The sequence below is a fragment of the Zingiber officinale genome, chromosome 8B (genome assembly GCF_018446385.1).
Source record: "Zingiber officinale cultivar Zhangliang chromosome 8B, Zo_v1.1, whole genome shotgun sequence".
NCBI lineage: Eukaryota > Viridiplantae > Streptophyta > Magnoliopsida > Zingiberales > Zingiberaceae > Zingiber > Zingiber officinale.
In genome coordinates this window covers 49,222,547-49,235,621 of record NC_056001.1, presented here as the reverse complement: position 1 = coordinate 49,235,621, position 13,075 = coordinate 49,222,547, and the positions used below count along the sequence as shown (strand labels likewise).

General features: G+C 42.8%; 1 long non-coding RNA gene across 1 annotated transcript; it reads right to left on the bottom strand.

The window, feature by feature from the left end:
- Nucleotides 1–5,477: 5,477 nt before the first annotated feature.
- Nucleotides 5,478–13,075, bottom strand: LOC122014614. The gene is made up of 2 exons (XR_006120722.1): nucleotides 12,907–13,075; nucleotides 5,478–5,687 (listed from the first exon to the last, which is right to left on the bottom strand). It is a non-coding gene; the product is annotated as an uncharacterized LOC122014614 (long non-coding RNA).

The window sequence follows — 13,075 nt, the reverse complement described above, 5'->3', positions numbered from 1 at the left end:
CTCCTTCACGCTCATCATGGTTGATAGACACCTAATTTGACACCATGTTGAATGATGGAGTCCATCCTATCCCAAATGACTAATGGCCCATGGTAGCAATCCAGTTCCACCATTAATATCTTGGGATAAGTTATTGATGGCCAAATATATTCTTGATGAAGATTGATGCCTTGGCTGTTATTAATTGTAGCAAAAAGTAATTATGCTCGTCTTAGACGCTCCGCACAGTCACAGTCTGTCTTTAGTAATATGTAGGGAGGTAAATCAGCTTATAGTCTTGGCTGTTGTTAATGAATATTGCTTTCACTTGCCTAGTCCATTCCATGATTGATTCTGCATCTCCATTGTGTTTGCATAAACCAGCATTGGTTGCCAATAGAGTATCTTAATGTCATTTACTTTTGCATCTTCATTGTCTGTTTGACCAACTTCAGACGGGAGCTTGTCTCTTCATTGTCTGTTTGACCAACTTCAGACGGGAGCTTCTCTTGGGCCACGGTGCAGCACCAAATATGTTCCAATGGTTTTCAAGCCTTCGCGTTTTATTTTCTGTTACAGTGCACTGTAAGATACATTTTTTTCCGGTTGGATGATAACTTGGGATGGTTGTTGGGTGATGAGATACTTGTACATTTAGATTTATTTTAGTGATTAATGGAAAATTTTTATGGGATTGGATTGGTCACTTTAGAATTAATTAATTCCAAGAATTAGAATCTAAATTATTTATCTAAACCCTAAACTCTAAACCCTATATATAAAATCTCAAGAGCAAATATTTTTTTTCTATTGGTAATTTAGATATTTATAGGTCCGATTTTATAGAAAATTTTAACCGATAAATAAGATAAATTTAAAAGTGCTTACGCAGATTCATCTAATCTCCACTAAAAAAAATATTTTTATAATCAGTTGGGATTCAACTCATAAAGTGTTGATATGGACTTGTGCCAATCTATCTATTTGCCAGAACGGTCGAATGGACGTTCACACACGTTATTCACACATTGTCATGCCCTATGGCATATTATGTTATTCATTTCGGCTTTAAAAGGAGCGGTTAGTTTTTTTCTAAGATTAAAAATGATATAATATTTTTTATATTAGGTCTATTGTTAGATTTGAAATGATCTTTCATAGTGAATTTAATATTTTTTTATATCATGTCTACTTTGAGTCTAATATAATTTAATATCAAATCCAACATAAATCTTATATAGAAATATCATTCCTACTCTAGGTTTAATATGGAACATATCAAGTCCAGTGTAAGCGTGATATAATCCAATATCAGGTCTAGTATGGACCTAATATTTTATCATATTAGGTTCAGCGTGAATATGATATTTTACCATATCAAATCCATCAGGAGATGCATTAGAAAATAACAAGAGAGAATTTAGGAGATTGACAGGAAGAATAAGAAGAAAATAATACTATATTTAGTACTCTGATAATTTTAAAATTAGAGTACTTCTTTGATAAATAAAGAAACACGTTATTCCTTTTTGTATTCATTTTAGTAACGAGATATTCTCCTGTTGAAGGGAAAAAAAATGAAAATATGTTAGTACAGCAGCAAAATTGAATTTGCGAAGAATATTAATAATTTAAATATTATTAATCAAAAGTTGAATATTATATAGATATGATGTAATGTTTAGAGACATGAACCTATTTTTTTTAAAGTAATTTAAATTAGGAAAACACACTAATCATAATTGAACATGTAATTATCCTCTGATAGTTTGCCAAAATAATTTTTTTGATCATTTTAAATTATCAAAGGAAAAATTAAATTTGAAATTTCATTGTATTTGTTCTAACCTTGTTTTCCAATTGTTTTATGCACTAATCTCTAATTATGTTCAATTTATTTCTAATTATGTTTTTTTTTTGTTGTTTGCATTATCCTTCATCGTTGAGGAAAGCTCAACTTTATTATTGACTTCTCGTTCTAAATCATCAAATAAAAGCAAAGAAAATAATGGCTTCACTTACTATGTTGAATAATATTTTTTCCAATGCTCCTTTCAGACGTCTTTTGAAAAATAGATTTGCTTTTTTTTTTCCCTTTAAATTAAGGCAAGAATGTTGTCTAGGACCTTTATTGAAATCATGGGGCTTGAAAATGGTAATGGTGAGGATGAATCCACGTCATATGGCAAAGCCAACATACGAAGAAGGATGCTTGAATTTTTCCAAGTAAATTAGCATATCTCTTAATTTAATTTTTTTTTTTTATCTAAATCACCTGTCTTCAATTCCAAACTTAGATAGAAGAATATTGCGTTAGATTGTTAGTCAATATTATATTAAAATATAAATTTTAGAAGCTTATAAATATTTAGGATAATGTTATATTAAAAAACAAATATTAGAAGGTTATAAAGTATGTAAATAAAGTGGATATATATATATATATATATATTTATCCTTCTAAACAACAATTATTTTGTTAGTTTATATACCTGTTCGATGTATACTCCTAAATGACTCTTATATGTTCGGATGCTTGAGGATATCTTGGGTGTCCCGATTCTCAAAAGTGAATGGAGACGTCTGGGTGTATCTCCGGATGTCCTGATTCTTAAAAGTAAATCGGGACGCTCAGACATGTAAGGGTTGTCCAGGAGTGTGCATCAGGTGTGCATGCTATTTTTTTCTCTTTATAAAACTATTTTGCTTATATTAAGTTGTATTCATTAGAAGAATCATATTGTACTATACTAATATATCTATATGAGAACTTTTGTGGATTATTAAACATGTTAGAGTCCTCACACCCTATTTTAATGAGAATAAGTATTATAGGTGTAACGACCCACCTCCTACTAACTAGGCTGCGAGGCCGGACCGCATTATGCTGTGCTAAGCTATAAGGTGCAGAAAACTGTACTAATTAAAATCTTACTCTGTTAATGACTATTACAGTCTGTAGGACCAGGTTCAAAGTGTTAGTTAGAGCCCTAGAGCCAATCATTTGATGATTGTATGGACTCATGTATATCATATTCTTGTATATATAAAGGCATTTGTTTGGTTATTATACTTATTTGTATTAGTGACAAATAGACTAAGTATAATAGCGTCCTTGAGTAGAAGGTTCATACCTATATCAATCGATTAGTTGAATCGATAGTGAGATGATATAGGGAACACTACTCTAAATCATTCCTAGTCGAGTATTAACATTCAGGGACAATGTTAATGAAATAAGACTAGCATGTAGGTCAGCTCGATGACTTGATCTCACAAGTCATGGATATAGAGATATCAAGCTGACACATGGGTATGCATTAGAGAATGTATACTGAATGACCCGCCATGAGAAAGTATCATGGATCGTTATATGAGTGTCATATACTTTCTCATGTGGCTATTAGTATGACTATCAGTCCTTTGACCTGAAGTCACCATGGATCCCTACATAAGGAGTTATGTACTTTGGTTTCGTCAAACGTCACCTGTAACAGGGTGGACTATAAAGGCGATTACTGGGTATGTAACAAATTATGCAGAGGGATGTGAGTGATGTAGATGGGATCTATCCCTCCCATATGACGGGAGCGGCATCAATATTCTTGATAGAGTTAGACCACGAAGTGCATGGCCATGCCCAAATGAGTCAACATTAGATGTTGAGCTCATTTGATCGAGTGAGTCTACTTGGAGTTCAAGATTTAGATCGATTAGAGGATGACACGGTCTATGCCTCACATTGATCAATCTAGATGTTTAGGATAGAAGGACAATGTCACATATTGTGAGGAGTCACAATTAGTAGTCACAAGGTGATGTTGGATCTCGACATTTCTTGTAACTTGGGTAGTAATGATGTGTTGCTAGATACCGCTCATTACTTATGCTCCTAAATGGGTTTAGGGCATTGCCAACGTTACAAAAACCTATTGGGTCACACACAAAGAACAAGTGGATGGAGATTAGGTTCATATGATGAACCAATTGGATTAGGTTCATATGATGCACCAAAGATTGGATTCAAATTAGACTTATTGAGTTAGACTCAATTAGATTCAATTGTTGAATGAGTCTAATTTAGATTTGATTCATTGAGTTAATTTATATTAACGAATTGAGATTCATTAAATTAAAATTGACTTGAATCAAAGGTTGGATTTAACTCAACAAGGAAGACAATTTGTCAAGTTTGACTTGACCAAGTAGAAGTTGAAACATCATGTTTGACTTGATGTATTGCCACATTATAAGGATGACTCATCCTTGCCACATCACCTCCACCTCATGAGACATGCCACCTCATGGGGGTTACACTCTCCCCTTGGCTTTAATGTGGCCGGCCACATTAATGGGGAGGTTACAATGTTGTGGCCGGCCACACTAATGCAAAGGAGTTTTTGTTTTGTGGCAATTGATGTGTGGTAATTGTCTCATCTTCTTCCTAGCTTTCTTCCTCCTCCTTGCTGCTGTTGCCGTGAACTTCCAAGAGAGGAAAAGGTGGTTGAGTGAATTCCAAGAGCAAAGGAAGAGTGAAGGTCACAAAGGAGGGATACTACTTCTTGAGTGTATGAGTTTCTTTTGTACTCTCTTTTTCCTTCCTTTCCAATCCCATCCGAGAGCTCTAGAAAGTGCTAGCACACTTGGGGCTCTCTTCTCCATCCTTGAGTGCTAGAGAGCACTCCTTGTTCGTGTGGATATCACTAGAGAAGTATCTACCTTGATACTTTGGAGATCCGACACGTACCTTGGACGAGCGGGATTTTGCGAGGGCACGCTTCAAAGGTAAAACTCTCAACACTTAGATCTAGGAGTAGATCTAAAGTTTTGAAACTCGTACTCGTATTTTTGTTCGGTTTTCCTTGCACGGATCTACGACTTTGGGTGATTCGGGGTTTCCGCGACGCGAAAAAGCGGTTTTCGCGGCCCGAAAAACCCAACACAAAGGCCTTTCCATTGACATGCATACACTAGGGAAGGAACTCGAACCTTCGATTTGATCGAAAGACTGAAATGAGACCCTTCCAGCTGAAATCCGACACTCCAATCGATTAGCTGATCGATTGGAGTCATCTGATCGATCCGTTGATCGATTCAGCGTGCTACTGTGCACGGACAAGATTCTGGATCGATCGGCTGATTGATCCGTCCTGACTAATCGATCCATTGATCGATTCAGCGCGCTACTGTGCGCGGGGGTAATATTCTGGATCGATCAACTGATCGATCCAGACTTGCCAATCGATCCAGTGATCGATTCCAGGGCCTTCTGTTCGCGACAGAACACGTCCGGATCGATCAGCGGATCGATCCCGGAGCTTACTGTTCGCGGTACAAACTCCTCAATCGATCAACTGGTCGACTGAAGACCCCCAATCGATTGGCTGATCGATCAGGGTTTCTGATTTCATATCAGGAGTCTGATTTCAGCACTGTTTCGTGCCAAATTCTCACACATAAGTTCTAGCATGGCTATAAACATACCAATAACAATTAACTGACATTCTAAGCATGATCACTAACAATCTAAACAGGTCTTTCATGATTCCAAACTTTAAAATAACTAGAAGTGCGGAAACGTAATAATTTAAGAAAATGCTAAATGTTTCTAATTTTGCTAGTTTCTCCAAGATCTTTATTCCAAGTTCCATCCACACACATCTTCCTTGCATTGTCCTCCAGCCTCCGCTAATTCATCCTTCCTTTACCTTTATTTGCAGTATAAGGAAAAGAAGTATCTGTAAGCTCAAGAGCTTAGTAAGAAACCATCTACCTCACAAAACATGCATACGATGCAATTTATGTTTTTAAAACATGCTATTTGAAACATATGCTGAACGTGTTAAAGCATGGCATACTGAATGACAAAACATAGAAAGCAAAAGCTGATCATGGCAATATCTTCTAGTATCAACAAGATAGAACTAAACTGATACAATAACTAACTAAACAAATGCTAAGCTGATATAAATCCTGATCTGTAATCACATACTAAATTGTGAAGCTTTGAAAAACTATTTATCATAAATAGATCAAAATACATAATCATGCTGCTGTTGGGCCCGACAACTGTACTTGCTATGCGCGCATCCCTAACTAAACTCGGGGTTGCAAATCCCAATTCTAGTAGGGTTTACTAGGTTATCTAAACCTAAGGACGACTGTGGGAGCCCAACCCAAGGACAACTGAGGTCCAGTACAGTGCCACTGAAAAGTAAAATACTGACTTGTAGCTAATGTACCATATCTTGCTCTTACTAGGTTATCTGAACCTAGAACTAGGTTATTTGAACCTAGAACTAGGTTATCTGAACCTAGAGGCGACTGTGGGAGCCCACCCATTGGACCGTAGTCCCATATAAACTGTAGAAAGGCTAATTATGCTATAAAATGCTCCTATTGCATTTATCTAAGCTATTAAAAATGCCTATGTTGCATTTAACTGAGCTAAACATTTTATCAAGCATTTGGTGTGCCATAATTCACCCCCTATGCGTTGAAAATCTGTATACAACTAAACTAAGGCATAAAATCGTGAAAAGAGCTACTTATACTGCAGGTGAGGGGTTTCTTACATCCTGCGCTAATTTTCCTTACAATCCAATCACTAAGTTTTCCGGAGAAGAGATCTCTTCGACGATCTTCTCGCGTCTATGCGTTCTTCTCGCGGAGAGGAGCGTCCTCGTATCCTTGATGTTGCCGGAAGATACTCCTATGACCCTAGGGATGAAACCCTAGGTTCTTCCTTGAACTTGGGCGCCGAGAGGTGAGGAAGAGAAAGAGGAGGTGGCGTTGAGGGTTTTAGGGAGGAAAAGAGTTGTCGTTAGAAATAAAAATAATAACTCTCCACTTAATTTCTCCCTATTTATATTAAGTGGTTTATTCGGCCAACTAAACCTTAAATATAATTGTTTCCCTCTTCTTTCAGCACACCCCTGTTGGGGCCTCTTGGTTACTAGAGTTGTCTATAAGACATAGGGTCTCATAGGTCTCGGGTTCAATTCTCGCTTAGGCTATTTTACGTTTCTATTTATTTTTGCTACTTTCACTACTCTAAAAATTCCATAAAAATATCCTAAAATTCCAGAAAAATACTAGGATATTTATAAAAGTATTTTGAGAATTTTCAGGCGTTACAATAGGAATATTGATTATTTTATATTTAGAATACGTAACATTGAAATGCTCATCGGTAAAATAATAGATATAATGATTATGATGAAAATTAATATTTTATATTTATAAGAGATAAAATGAATAGAGGAGAAGACAGAGGATAGAAAACTTAAATTAGGTTATATATGCAAGAGTAAAATGGGAAATGAAGTTAATATTGTTGTAGATAGTTCATTAAATACCGAATTAAAAAAGTAGTTAGGAAGAGAGATAAGATTATAACTCTCAAGATAATAGTAACAAAAGAAATAATTAATGTAATTAACATATATGCACCTCAAGTAACATTAAATAAAGACACTAAACATAAATTTTAGGATGATCTAGATGAGGTAGTGTAATAGGAGGGTTAAATAGATATATAGGAGTAAGAAATGAGGAATATGATATAGTGTATAACGACCATGATTTTGGAATAAGAAATATAATATTAGATTTTATGATAGAATTTATAATAGCTAACATATTTTTCAAGAAGAGAGACGAATATTTGATCATGCTTAAAAGTGAAAATAATAAGTTGTAAATTGACTTTCTTAAGATTAGGAAGAGAAATATTTTTTTTTATAAAGATTACAAGACCATCTCTATAAAAAGTTAATCACCTAATATAGGTTAATATTATTAGATATGTGCCTTAAGCATAGTACCAGTAACAGAAAAATGTATATAACTATTAGAATTAAATGATGAAAGTTAAAGGATAAAAATAAAATATCTTTAAGGAAAACATAGAAGCACAAGTATTAAGAAAAATACATGATGACTCAAATAGGACAGGAGATAAGATAACATCAAATTTGAAAATAGTGTCTAAGAGCACACTCAGTGAGTTAATGAATCAAATAAGGAAACTTGGTAATGAAATGAGGAAGTACAAGAGAAATTAAAGAAAAAAGAATAGTTTATATGTTATTATACACTTTTAAGAACAAAGACTACTTCGAAAATAAAAATATATGTAGTAGCTAAGAAATAAACTAAAAAAATAATGAGTGAAGTTAGTAGGAGCTAAGAAATAAACTAAAAAAATAATGAGTGAAGTTAAGAATGAAGCTTTCTAATATTTGTATGGATAATTTGATACGAAAGAATTGAAAAAAAAAATGATATCTATAAAATAGCTAAAGTGAGAAAGACATAGAAATAAGGAAGTCATTAAAGATGAATCAAATAAGATACTAGTGAAGTAAATAGAGGAGTGATAGAAGTGATATTTTTAATATTTAGATAATCAATTTAGTGTAGAAAATTTAAATAGGTAAAAGACTACAGAAATTTAAATTTCTATAAGAGAATTTAACTTTTAGAAGTAGAATAGATGCTAAATGGGAAAGGAAAAAATAGATGATATATAAATAGAGGTATGGGGAGGTGGTGGGGCTAGGCGTAGTCACCACCAGCATAACTTAGATCTGCAATGAGCTCCAGTGACTCTTTCTATCTCTTGATCCAACTTGATACAATCCTGTGTTTCCTAGTGGAAGGAACAAAAATAGTTGATTGGGGGAGACAAGGTCAGCCTTCTCAAAATCTACTAATCATCATAGCTCTACAATGCTCTCTCCTTGGATTTCCAACTTAGCTTCCTATCAGTTGCCACCTGGTCATGTCTAGTGGCGGTTACTAGCAGTTGCTACTCTGTCGATATTGTCTGTTAAGGATTGCCAATAAGGATGAAGGGTCGTTCGACTTGGAGGGATTTGGCTCTAAAGAATGTGTCTGATTAAGGATGTTCCCATGGTGTGCATCGACTCTATGGGAATGCTCTTGATCATTGATCAGGGATGTTTTGATGGTGTATATTGGCTAATGTTTCAGGTTGGAGATGTTCTCATTGTGTGTACTACTGAGTAGGGATATTCTCGATGAGAGATGTTTCCATAGTATATGATCCTGTCTGGAAGCTGAGAAAACGAACCTGTCGGTGTGACGTGTCTGGAAGGTTGACCGCATCCCCATGACCCGGTCGATGATCTGTCCGCCGCGTTGACCAGATCGTCAGAAGTCCTCCTCCGGTCAACTGTACCTGTATCCAGCGACCGGGTCGCCCCCGGTCTCTGGTACCTCGGTGCTCGAGGCGAATCCCACAGACATATAAATAACCGCATAATAGTATAGCACAATTAACTGAATGCAGAAAAGGTACGAGAACGTACCCTGGCCTAGGGGGGCGCCCTCGGATGGAGCGGTGAGCTGGTTCCGGTGAGGTGGATGAATGCAAGTCGGTCGGGCAGCCGAATCCACGGGCGATAACTCGGAATCCAGTGCGGCATGGATCCAGAAGATGGCATGTAGGCCGGGATACCACAACGGCTCGCAGGCCGAAACTCGGCACGCAGGCCGGATAAGCCCAATAACCCACAATGATGATAATGATGCAAAAAGTAAAATACCTCGGCGCGATGGCCGGAATGACCCAACTAGTACCAAGCTGTGGCTACCTGGAAGGTGACGATATCTACTAAAGACAGCGGCAGTAGACGCGTGAGGGGGCTGTTGCGGCTGTGGCCGCGGGAGAGGGCAGCGGTGGCTGCCGGCGGCGGCTGTGGCCGCGGGAGAGGGCAGCGGTGGCTGCCGGCGGCGAGAGGAGGAGAAGGAGAGGCGGAAGTCCGGTCCCTTGGCAGCGTCAGCCGGCGAGGAGGCCGGAAGCAGTGCTGACTGCGGGTGGCGGTGATAGAGGAACGCTCCTCCTCTCTCTCTCTCTCTCTCTCTCTCTCTCTCTCCCTCTGGCGGCGGAAACCCCCTTTCCTCCTCGAACCCGAGCCGCCGCCGCCTCTTCTCTTTTCCCTCCGTGTGCTTGCCTTAATCCCCAAACCAAAAACCTAAAAAAAACCCCCTTTTACAAAAAAGCCCTCCCCCTTATATCTCTTTACCGGATCACAAGCCTCCCCTTCGAGTCTAGTCGAAGGAGGCGTGAGTCCGACTGACTGGACAGTCAATCGCAAAGAGCTGAACCGCTCTCGATGTCAAAGCCATCTCGCTGAATATAATATCCCTTGAGCGATCGCTATAATAATGGTGTCGTAGGAGATGGTAACGATACCGAGTGGACCAAGTCTGTAATCGAACCCATGCCGAGTGCGCAGCCGCGAAGATACCGACCGGACGATCGAAGTGCTATCGATCGGATGGATAGATGCTAGACGAACGCTGTCGTGCGAGCGACCGAAATGATGCCGATCGGATGGATAGATGCGGGGCGGACGATACCGCGCGTGCGACCGGAATGATGCCGATCGGATGGATAGATGCGGGGCGGACGATACCGCTCGTGGGACCGGAATGATGTCGATCGGTCGGATAAATGCCGGGCGGACAATACCGCGCGTGCGACCGAAATAATGTCGATAGGAAGAATAGATACCTGGCCGCGACGACTGCTCGACCCCGAACGAGGGAGATAGATGATCATGAATCTGGTCTGTGACCAGCGAAGGCCGCTCAACCCCGAACGGGGGAGATAGAATATCTGATAACTAGTCCATGCAGCGGTCTTCAAGCCGGGGTTTTATAGTCGCCGGTTCGACTCTCGATATTTAACGTCGGAGCTCGACGGTCTTCAAGCCGGGGTTTTTATAGTCGCCGGATCGACTCTCGATATTTAACGTCGGAGCTCGACGGTCTTCAAGCCGGGGTTTTTATAGTCGCCGGATCGACTCTCGATATTTAACGTCGGAGCTCGACGGTCTTCAAGCCGGGGTTTTTATAGTCGCCGGATCGACTCTCGATATTTAACGTCGGAGCTCGACGGCCCTGAGGGCTAATTCAAACCCGGCCGATCGGCTCGGGGTCTTCGCCATCGAGCCCGTGGCATCCACGGGCTCGTATATAAACCTCCCGGCCGATCGGCTCGGGGGCCTTCGTCATCGAGCCTGTGGCTCGGATATAAACCTCCCGGCCGAACGGCTCGGGGGCCTTCGTCATCGAGCCTGTGGCTCGGATATAAACCTCCCGGCCGATCGGCTCGGGGGCCTTCGTCTTCGAGCCCCTGGCTCGGATATAAACCTCCCGGCCGAACGGCTCGGGGGCCTTCGTCATCGAGCCTGTGGCTCGGATATAAACCTCCCGGCCGAACGGCTCGGGGGCCTTGGCTCGAGAAATAATACCGATCGTATAACTCACCGAGCCCGGTCCGGAAAAACTGACCGTGGTCGGGGCCTTCGTCATCGAGCCTGTGGCTCGGATATAAACCTCCCGGCTGAACGGCTCGGGGGCCTTCGTCATCGAGCTTGTGGCTCGGATATAAACCTCCCCGATCGGCCGGAGGTTTTCGCCGAGCCCCGGCTCGATATAAACTCGCCGAACGGCTCGGGGCCCGTCTTGAGCCCCTGCTCGGATATAAACCTTCCTACCGAACGGCTCGGGTCGCCTTCGAGCCCCTGGCTCGGATATAAACCTCCCAGCCGATCGGCTCGGGGTCTTCGCCATCGAGCCCGTGGCTCGGATAAATCCTCGGGGGCCTTCGGCTTCGAGCCCCTGGCTCGGATATAAACCTCCCGGCCGATCGGCTCGGGGGCCTTCGGCTTCGAGCCCCTGGCTCGGATATAAACCTCCCGGCCGATCGGCTCGGGGGCCTTCGGCTTCGAGCCCCTGGCTCGGATATAAACCTCCCGGCCGAACGGCCCGGGGGCCTTCGTCATCGAGCCTGTGGCTCGGATATAAACCTCCCGGCCGAACGGCTCGGGGGCCTTCGGCATCGAGCCCGTGGCTCGGATATAAACCTCCGGCCGAACGGCTCGGGGGCCTTCGGCATCGAGCCCGTGGCTCGGATATAAACCTCCCGGCCGAACGGCTCGGGGGCCTTCGGCTTCGAGCCCGTGGCTCGGGAGCCTTCGGCTTCGAGCCCGTGGCTCGGATATAAACCTCCCGGCCGATCGGCTCGGGGGCCTTCGGCTTCGAGCCCGTGGCTCGGATATAAACCTCCCGGCCGAACGGCTCGGGGGCCTTCGGCATCGAGCCCGTGGCTCGGATATAAACCTCCCGGCCGATCGGCTCGGAGGCCTTCGGCTTCGAGCCCCTGGCTCGGATATAAACCTCCCGGCCGAACGGCTCGGGGGCCTTCGTCTTCGAGCCCCTGGCTCGGATATAAACCTCCCGGCCGATCGGCTCGGGGGCCTTCGGCTTCGAGCCCCTGGCTCGGATATAAACCTCCCGGCCGATCGGCTCGGGGGCCTTCGGCTTCGAGCCCCTGGCTCGGATATAAACCTCCCGGCCGATCGGCTCGGGGGCCTTCGTCTTCGAGCCCCTGGCTCGGATATAAACCTCCCGGCCGATCGGCTCGGGGGCCTTCGTCATCGAGCCTGTTGCTCGGATATAAACCTCCCGGCCGAACGGCTCGGGGGCCTTCGTCTTCGAGCCCCTGGCTCGGATATAAACCTCCCGGCCGATCGACTCGGGGGCCTTCGGCTTCGGGTCCCTGGCTCGGATATAAACATCCCGGCCGATCGGCTCGGGGGCCTTCGTCATCGAGCCGTTGGCTCGGATATAAACCTCCCGGCCGAACGGCTCGGGGGCCTTCGTCTTCGAGCCCCTGGCTCGGATATAAACCTCCCGGCCGATCGGCTCGGGGGCCTTCGGCTTCGAGCCCCTGGCTCGGATATAAACCTCCCGGCCGATCGGCTCGGGGGCCTTCGTCTTCGAGCCCCTGGCTCGGATATAAACCTCCCGGCCGATCGGCACGGGGGCCTTGACTCGAAGAACTAATACAGATCATATAACTAACCGAAGACAGATAACGGAAAAACTGACCGTGGTCGTGAGGATGGCAGAACTATCCGGCGTCGTTCATCTTCACTTTCCAGATCAGGCGCGTTCCCACAGACGGCGCCATTTTGATCCTGTTTGGAAGCTGAGAAAACGAATCTGCCGGTGTGACGTGTCTGGAAGGTTGACCGCATCCCCATGACCCGGTCGATGA